A 10,472-nucleotide genomic window follows, 5' to 3' on the forward strand; every position below is an offset into this window, starting at 1 on the left:
GTCTCTCTGAAATTGTCTTTCTCTTTCAAATGACTGCTCTACTTGCTTAGTTGTTGGAGGTGTGCGCTTAGTTTCTTTCAGCTGTTGTTTTAAGTATATGCTGAAAGTCTGGGGGTGATGCACTTTCAAATTAGCATTTAGGTTTGTGGTTTTGAAAGATGTCACTTTCTCCCCTCAGGAAATAATAGCAGCACAAATGTTGCATATGGCCTTTTTGTTATCTTCCTTTGAAACTTCCAAATAGATCCACACAGCAGACATTGTGGGCTAGGTTAGGAATGCTGTGTTGCACGTGTAGCGCTGTATTCTTTGTGGCGTCATTACGTCATCTACCTACGTTAAATAAGGAATGCTTTGACATCGGTTTTGCACTTCGGCGTTAAACTAGACATCGGGTCGATGCCGATGTTGGCATTTTTTGCTAATATCGTCTGATTCCGATATGCTTACGATATATCGTGCATCCCTAGTTCAGATAATTGATTTGGGAAAAAATAATATCAAAACTCTGTAGTGCGGTGGTTAGTCGCGGTGGTTAGTCGCGGGGTCACAGGCTTTGAACACCTAAATAGTAAGAATACGAGGTAGACATCTTACATTCCACTTCCCTTTATTGCCTCAATTCAAAAAACTTCTAAAACTGAATCTATGCCGTTATTTAGGAGGATGTGAGTGTGACAAAAGCCTATCATGTAGCCTACTAAATGAAATATATTATTAGAACAACAATGTGCAGATAAAATGAATCGAAATATTGTGCTTTTGCCGTGATTCGACCCTGTCTTATCGTCAGTGTTCGATGGTTCCCAACCCTTCCTGCTGAGCTACTGTTCAATTGTAACTTTGAAGAAGAAAAAAATCTCACATTTTGCAACACACATTTCTGAAAAGCATGTGATCGAACAAAGCTTCGGACATCATTGATTACGGTGTAATATACGTTTTATACAAGCATCAGCTGTACTTTTGTATAGGATCAGACTGCTTTGAAAATGTTACAAGCCTCGAAGCACCGGTGTCGTTTGGTATGTAAATCTCTTCCCTACATTTAGTATGATGTATTACATTCGGTTACATTATAAACGTGTCATAGCCTTCGTACAATATTATATGAATTAGAGAAGCTATAGTATCATATGTCTTACCTGGTCGTACAATGGCATACGAATTAGTTGAGCTAACTTATCATCTGTATTTGAGGAGCTATAGTATTATACGTCTTTCTCTGAGACCAGGTTGCTTGTTGCATCATACCAACAAAGGAGAATTATGGGGAGAATTTACATTGGGGGTTAGGAGAACTAACAACAAAGGTTAGGAGAATTGGGTTAAGGTTAGGCGAAGGGTTAGCTAAAATGCTACAGTTGTCCCCATCACGACTCAAAGGCTATTGTGGAAATCTAAATCGTACCCTCAAATCTCACAACTCTGTTTTGGAAGATACTTTATGGCCAAAATGTACCAACCATTTTGACACTGGAATACATTTTTCGAACAAATATCGATGTCACAAATAAMGTTTTCAATGAGAGACATTGGTTCTTGAGTTCAGTTCTGCTTTAAGAAGATGCATGTTAGAAATAGGCAGGGTTTATGACTGGCTGTGCCAGCTAGTGACGACTGTCTAAAGGCTCTATAACCTCTGCTCATCTCTCCTTTCCTCCAGACTCCCTGCAGCTCTCTGTCTCTGAAGAGGAGGTTCTCCCTGAGCAGCAGCAGCAGCACTGTGAGCAGGAGTGGAGCCCCAGTCTGGGGCAGGAGAACCCAGAGCTTCTACAGATTCAGGAGGAACTCATGGCCACTCAGGAGGAAGAGCAGCTTCAAGGGCTGGAGGCTGATATCAAATTCGCTCCTTCCTGTGTGAAACGTGAATGTGATCAGGAGGACCCACTTCAGTCCTTGATTCTTCCCCAAACCCAGACTGTGGAGAACAGAGAGCGTGACCCTAAACAAGTGGATCTCACACCTTTTGTTACTGTGACCCACGTTAAGGGCCTCAACATTCACTGTGACCCTCCAGATAATCAGAACAATGCCTCCAGCCACAGCTTAGCCGTAAGCAGTGACCCAGTAGGACTTGACAGCAGCCACCGATGGATCCCAGCTCATCATTTGATCCCAGCTCATCATTGAATCCAAACCCATCAATGGGTGAACACCGTTATAAACCCAGCACCACGTCTAGAAAAACTCGCCACTGTGTGAAATGTTTGCTCTGAAAGTGACCTGCAGAGGCATGTGACTCTCTCCAAGAAGAGACTCAGTGAATGCCGTTTCTGCAGAAAACGCTACAACTCCACCTGTAAACTGAAGGCCATGTCCGCCTCTGTCACAGTGGGAAACCCTGCACTGTTTGTAGCAAGACCTTCAAACTCAAAGGAGACTGTCCAAGCACATGAGGATTCACACAAGGAGAAAACTATTTAAGTGTGGCGACTGTGGGAAAGGGTTCAATCGTAAGGAACACGTAACAGTGCACATGGTGACTCATACAGGAGAGAAACCATTTATCGTGAAGACTGTGGGAAAAGCTTCAGTCAGAAAGGTCCCTAAAGAAGCATACACTGACTCACACAGAAGAGAAACCATTTAGCTGTGGTGACTGTGGGAAAATGTTCAATCGCAAGGAACGCTTAACCATACACATGGTGACTCATGCAGGAGAGAAACCATTTAGCTGTGATGCTTGTGGGAAAGCTTCTGTCACAAGGCATCCCTAAAGAAGCATACACTGACTCACACAGGGAGAGAACTATTTAGCTGTGATGCTTGTGGGAAAAGCTTCTGTCACAAGGCATCCCTAAAGAAGCATACACTGACTCAACAAGGAGAAAACCATTTAGCTGTGCTGACTGTGGGAAAAGCTTCAATCAGAAGGGGAACCTAAGGAACCATCAACTGACTCACACAGAAGAGAAACCATTTAGCTGTGACGACTGTGGGAAAAGCTTCACTCAAAAGTCTAATTTACTGACGCATGTGAAAAACATCCACAAAGGTGGCAAACAGGATGAAAACTGAAAGAAGAAAGAAAATTAGGACAAAAGATATATTTAGTCACAAGATCAGGATGTGGACAATATTCTGAGTACCTCTCATAGACACAAATAGTCGGAATAAGTAAATTGAGTCAATGAGAGGATAGTCAGATTAACTGATGACTAAATTAGCAGTGCAGATGGCATTATTTTGCTAAGTGCAGAGTGTATTATAGGTATGAATGTGTAGAGGACTTCTGAAATTCTACAGATTTTGTGGCCCAGCAGGAAGATCAGCGTATCCCAAATCCAGAGGTTGTCAGTTCAAATCCCAGGTTGGGTCATATTGAAAAGTCTACTAGGTGATCATGTCAAATGTAATCATATTGTCATTGAGTACCTTTTTTTTTTTTTTTTTTACACCATTTTTGCTAAACAGTGTATCACTAACCTAACAGAATACATGGTTCCAAATAAAATACAATTGTATTGGTCACATACACGTGTTAGCAGAAGTTATTGCGGGTGTAGAGAAATGCTTGTGTTTCTAGCTCCAACAGTGCAGTAATATCTAACAATTCACAGTAATACACACAAACTTAAAAGTAAAAGAATGGAATATATAAATATTAAGATGATCAATGTGGCATGCACTAAAATACAGTAGAATAGAGTACATTATATACATATGAGATGAGTTAAGCCAAGATATGTAAACATTATTGAAGTGACTAGTGTTCCATTATGAAAGTAGCCAGTGAATTCCAGTCTATGTATGTAGGGCAGCAGCCTCTAAGTTCAGGGTTACGTAACCGGGTGGAAACCGGCCAAGAGAACATTCTCAAATATGTGGGTGTAATACACTGTTAAAAGCACTGTTTTCGTGTGTGGGGGTGGCTGTCCCTAGCATTGCCAAAAGACAAAGAGCTGTGACTGGATCAGTCAGGGCCTTGATGGTTTTTTGGCAACAGTAACAAGAGGTGATGTGTAATACAACTAGGGTGCGCGTGTCCTGGTAATGGGGTGGGGGGTTCTTTCTGTACATCAGGTGACGTCTCCAGGAACTAGACAAAAAAACTCTAGGGGACCATGACAGAAACATCCTGACTACTTTAGGCGACCATTTTGTGACGTCCCGGAGGTCCTAAAGACTCATTATGTTTACAGGGAAGTTATGTTATTCATTAAAAAAGTTGCTTCTGACCTGATAACATAATACCACCTGATAACATAATAACCACCTGATAACATAATAACCACCAGATAACATAATAACCACCTGATAACAGAATAACCACCTGATAACATAATAACCACCAGATAACAGAATAACCACCTGATAACATAACCACCTGATAACATATAACACCTGATAACATAACCACCAGATAACATAAAACCACCTGATAACATAATAACCACCAGATAACATAAAAACCACCAGATAACATAATAAACCACCAGATAACATAATAAACACCTGATAACATAATAACCACATAACACTGATAACATAATAACACCAGATAACATAAAAACCACTGGAAAACATAATAAGATTGGTTAATAATCACGTAAATGTTAACTTGTGTGTGTGTGTGTATCAGATGAGTTTGTGTTGTGATTGGCAGTGGGTGGTGGTATGTGCATTAAATTCAGGCAGTACTACATAAAGCATTGATTTTGTTATGTTATTACATTATTCATAATGTAATTCACTGGTGAATGTAAACTTATTACATTTATTGGAAAAAGTTATTACGTTTACTGGCAAGTTATTACATTAACCAGGTTTATCACATAAAAACGTTAAGTTATTACATTTACCAGTGTTATTCATTTACTGTTACATTAATTACTGAACTTAATTCATTAAGTTTTTCATAATTATTGATAGAAAAGATGTCAGCAGTATTTTGCGACGGGGGAACACTGACTGGATCAAGAGTACCCCCCCAATTCTCCCAAGGTGTACCACGGAGCAAAGAGATGCTAGATAGTCTAGCTCAGGGATTGACCCTCTATAATATATATTTTTTTTACTTGTCGGGGTCTCAAGTTACTGTGGCGAGTTGGAATAGTACAAAACACAAGATGCAATTTTGTAGTTTGGTTGCGCATCAGCAGTTTTTCTGTTATCTCTGATAACTGATAAGTTACTCAATTAGCCCATGTCAGCGAACATTGTTAGACTGGTAAATAGTCTAGCGGCCAGCTCTCTAAACTTGTAGTAATCATAGTCCCTGTTAGTGAGCATTTCTCCTTTGCCAAGATAATCTATCCGTCTGACAGGTGTGGCATATCAAGAAGCTAATTAAACGGGGGGACAATAAAAAGCTCGGGACAATAAAAGGCCACTCTAAAATGTGCATTTTTGTCACACAACACAATGCCACAGAAGTCTCAAGTTTTGAGCTGCGCAATCTACCGAAGCGCAGCTCAGAGGTAAATATTTATTCCATTTTCCTTTTTCAAATAGGTGGTTATTTAGAATGCATAAGATACTGTTTTTTACGATAGCATAGCTGCCTACGGCCCGATAGATACACAAAATCTTTTGTTTCAGTCTTCCCGCTCTTTCATTCAAAACCCAACCCCCTTTCTTTGTGTAACCAGCCGTCATATCTGTTCCGTCCGCTAGGGCCGTTTTCCTTTATGACATAATTCGTAATCAATGTATGATCCATTCTGTGTAGATGTAATTCTGTGTGATTATTTAGGTATTTARTAAATAAATAATTAAACGAAATTTTATATTGCTGATTCAACTTGTTAGCCAGGGTGCGTGAAGATAACCAAGAATTTACAACTTTCAGATGAGACTGAATAAGGCGACGATTAAATATTGACTGCTATTGAGGTAAAAGATTACCAGGTCTTTAAGAGTTTATTCAGAAGATAACAGCTCTAAACATTATTTTGTGGTGCCCCGACTTTCTAGTTAATTACATTTACATGATTAGCTTAATCAGTTAATATTAATTACAGATAAATTATTTTATAGAATAGCATGTCATATCACTTAATCCGGCATAGCCAAAGACACGACAACTCTAGCTTGCGGGGTAGGCCGTGTTTGAAACACGCTACATTCTCTGAACCACGCCCCCTCGAACCTCACGTACCGCGTGCCCCCTCTAAAATAATGGGTGCATGATGCCCCTGACTCTTACCAATTACTAAACACATTAAAACACACACACTGTATTACAGCCAAACAGGACCATGCTAAACGGAACCAGACATGACTGACCATGTGAGAAGATGTTGTAGATGTTGTGTACTGTGGGGTCAGAGTTGACTGTAAATCAGGATTAGGTTCACAACACCAGGAGAGTCAAAGTAAACAGGTGTGTGTTATCCATATTGACCACAATTGTCAAGGTATGCGTGAAGGGCTGTAGGAAGTCAGGCGCAGGAGAGCAGATAGTTGGTAGTAACACGGAGCCTTTTATTTGGCGAACCAAAAGCACACGGCACAAACGAACACGAAATACAAAATACTGGTTGAACATAACCCAGCGCAACCAGCCTAGTGTGCGCATACATGAACACAGAATAAACAATACCACACAAAGACATGGGGGAAACAGAGGGTTAAATACACAACACATAATGAGGGAATGAGATCCAGGTGTGTGGGAAAACGAGACAAAACAAATGGAAAATGAAAAAGGGATCGGCGATGGCTAGAAGACCGGCGATGTCGACCGCCGAACATCGCCCGTACAAGGAGAGGCATTGACTTCGGCAGAAGTCGTGACAACAATGTGGAGGAGTGGGACTTTAACTGTATGCATTAGTCTACTACAATAGAAAGAGGTGTAGATGATGTATCTGCTTAAATGTTCCCCAAAGGAGGACATATTTTCATTCTATACATACAGGCTTCTAGACTAATGCATGTTGAGTAAATAAAACTAAACACATGTTTGCTCCTCAAGTGTCCCTCTGATTAAGAGGTGTCTGCATTACATCCTACTACAGCAAAAGGAAATCGGCTAGCTGCCATGAAGTGGATCTATTACACTAACGTGGATCCTTTCAGTGGCTACAACAACATGAGAAGTGAGAATGTCAATTGTATATTTCATCCTTCTCTTTCCTTCCAGGTGTGTGTCTCGCCTCTCAGCCAGACCGACAAGACATGACTAAACTTATTTCATTGTTTAATCTACAAAGGTTACCTTTTAAGCATGCCATTTGTTCCCCAGTCACCCCAGTGAAAAACCCCAGTTTTGGTCACCACAGGACCACTGGCTAGAATAGCAGTAGGTTACAGGCCTAGAACTCTCAGGATGGGATACTGTAGGTATACATGCATGGGGACGACTGTGTTTGTGCATACGTGTCCAACCAGCTGTGTATTTACATGTTAGTCATTTACTAGAACTCTTATCCAGAGCAACAATTAGTGCATTCATCTTAAGATGGCTGGTGAGACAACCACATGTCTAGTTAGTACATTTTTCCTCATGACACTAATTTTGATAGATTTAAACAAATAATATTGAAATCATCATGTTTATGGTTGTGACCATAACTCCATCTCCCTGAGAGGAATATTTATTTGGTTTAAACATGTTGAAGCAACTGAGGGAAAAGGAAATTGCTACTTTGCATACCACTGAATGAAGTAACATAACATTTTTGTCATTGTACTCATTTTACTTCTGTCAGATGCTGAAATCGTTTTATTCTGATTTCAAATGAAGAATTTTCTGTATTTTACAAATATTTGTATGGACTTATTTTTTGTGGCCACAAATAAGTCTGTTTTTAGTATTGTTGTCAACTCGTCACCGCTGGCTGACCCCCTTAAGATATATTTTTTGGTCAGTATTGAGAAATCTATTTGAATCACTGTTCTGAACAAATGCTTAAACTATTGATGTATTTGGTGTGCTAGATCTAAGGCAGTGGAGGCTGCTGAGGGGAGGATGGCTCTAATAATGTCTGGAATGGAGTCAGTGGAGTGGTATCAACCACATGGAAAACACATCTTTGTGTTTGATGCCATTCGGTGAATCCATTCAGACATTATTATGAGCCGTCCCCCCTTCAGCAGCCTGCACTGATCTAATGGATGTTAACAATATAAATGTTGTTTTAAGTTATGAATCTAGATAGACATGCCAAAATGCCCGCCATCCGTAATTGGATCATGATTACTAAGTTTAGATATCTGGCCGTTAAACTAATTCACCAGTCTAAAAAGATGTTAGCTGATGTAAGATAATTGAGTGACTGTCAGTGGCTGACATATCAAGAGAGAAACTGCTGATGCACAACCAAACTTCGATATTGTACCTTGTGTATTTTGCATTTTCAGAAAGAAATGAAAGAATTAGGAGGTTATTTGTAATCAAAATTTATATTTTAAATGTTTTATATGAAGAAAAAATATTTGTGTGAAGAAGGTAGATTTGTCCCGTCTTTCAAGAATCCCTGAACTACAATATCTATTCCCAGTTATCATTGGTCTGTAGCGTGTAGTAAAACCCCATCACCATGGAACGCTGTGATTTGTTTCTGGGCTCGTTACCCGCTGATAAAAACAGAACAAAACAATACGGAAATAAACGGTAGGGAGCGTTTGTTTGTGCTCGTCGACGAAGACATACATGTTGAATACCAATTCTCAGTCGACTGAACATGTCTAAACTACAGTCGTTTCGTGTGTTTTAAATGAGCGTTTAACCGCGGCAGCTGTGGAGATTTTCGGGGCAGTTGAAGAAACGGTAGCGGAGTACCGCGAGGAGAATGATCGGCTACGGAGACTGCTGCGGATCACACCGGAGATAAAACTATGTAGGTGTAGATCTTCAGATGGCTACGCTGAACAAAAATATTAACCCAACATTTAACAATTTCTAAGATGTTACCAAGTTACAGTTCATATAAGGAATTCAATCAATTGAAATAAATWYATTATGCCCTAATCTATGGATTTCACATTAACGGGAATGCAGATATGCATCTTGGTCACAGATACCTTAAAAGGTAGGGGGGTTGATCAGAAAACCAGTCAGTATCTGGTGTGACCACCAAATTTTATTTGTCACATGCACCGAATACAACAGGTGTAAACCTTACAGTGAAATGCTTACTTACAAGCCCTTAACCAACAATGCAGTAAAAAAATAATAATGAGAGCTGCAGTAAAATAACTGTAGAGAGGCTATAAACAGGGGGTACAGGTAGAGTCAATGTGCGGGGGCACAGGTTAGTCGAGGTAATTGAGGTAATATGTACATGTAGCAGGAGTTATAGTGAGTATGCATAGATATCATGGTCCAAACACACTAAGACAAAGTGACAAAGCCTCTTCCACCTCAGGAGACTGAACATATTTTGCAATTGTCCTCAGATCCTCAAAAGGTTCTACAGCTGCACCATCAAGAGCATCCTGACTGGTTGCATTACTGCCTGGTATGGCAACTGCTCGGGGCCAGGCTTCCTGCCATCCAGGACCTCTATACCAGGCGGTGTCAGAGGAAGGCCCTAAAAATTGTCAGACTCCAGCCAACCTAGTCATAGACTGTTCTCTCTGCTACCGCACGGCAAGCGGTACCAGAGCGCCAAGTCTAGGTCCAAAAGGCTTCTTAACAGCTTCTACCCCCAAGCCAGTACTCTGTTGGGGAGGTATGCAAATTGGAGTGGGTCTAGGGTTTCTGAGATGATGGTGTTGATGTGAGCCATGACCAGCTATATAAACCACGCCCCTCTGCAAACACGAGTTCTCCGATGTTTGTGACAATGCAGTACTTATTTAAAGAGAAGAGAATATTATGTTAGCACACAATAAAATTAAGTGATGTCGCCTTGTCCCCTTAATAATATATCCAAGTGTTTGACATGGGGGAGGGAACCAGTAACTTTATGATCAAACTTTATCAATGTAGAAGCAACAGTCATTTTTCATACTTTGGTCATACTCTGGTTTTCTTCAAATATCATCCAATTTCATGAAAAACATGATTTTGACTGTGTATGACCTTTAACTGTCCATGTGCTCTGGCAGAGTTCCCGTGCTGTTTTCAACGAGAGAAATTGGTTCTTGAGTTCAGTTCAGTTTATGGCTGTGGCTGTGCCAGCTAGTGACGACTGTCTAAAGGCTGTATAGATAACCTCTGCTACTCTCCTTTCCTCCAGATTCCCTGCAGCTCTCTCTCAGTGTCTCTGAAGAGGAGGTTCTCCCTGAGCAGCAGCACTGTGAGCAGGAGTGGAGCCCCAGTCTGGGGCAGGAGAACCCAGAGCTTCCACAGATTAAAGAGGAACAGGAGGAACTCAGGACCAGTCYGGAAGAAGAGCAGCTTCAAGGGCTGCAGGCTGATATCAAATTCACTCCTTCCTGTGTGAAAAGTGAATGTGATCAGGAGGACCCACTTCAGCCCTTCACTTCTCCCCAAACCCAGACTGTGGAGAACAGCGAGAGTGACCCTAAACAAGTGGATCTCACACCTTTTGTTACTGTGACCCACCTTAAGGGTC

At 40.7% G+C, this 10,472-nt stretch overlaps 1 long non-coding RNA gene across 1 annotated transcript; it reads left to right on the forward strand.

The window, feature by feature from the left end:
- Positions 1 to 9,183: 9,183 nt before the first annotated feature.
- LOC139027128 (uncharacterized) lies at positions 9,184 to 10,470 on the forward strand. The gene is made up of 2 exons (XR_011479175.1): positions 9,184 to 9,491; positions 10,134 to 10,470. It is a non-coding gene; the product is annotated as an uncharacterized lncRNA (long non-coding RNA).
- Positions 10,471 to 10,472: the final 2 nt, after the last annotated feature.

This window comes from Salvelinus sp. IW2-2015, unplaced genomic scaffold (assembly GCF_002910315.2).
Source record: "Salvelinus sp. IW2-2015 unplaced genomic scaffold, ASM291031v2 Un_scaffold7637, whole genome shotgun sequence".
NCBI lineage: Eukaryota > Metazoa > Chordata > Actinopteri > Salmoniformes > Salmonidae > Salvelinus > Salvelinus sp. IW2-2015.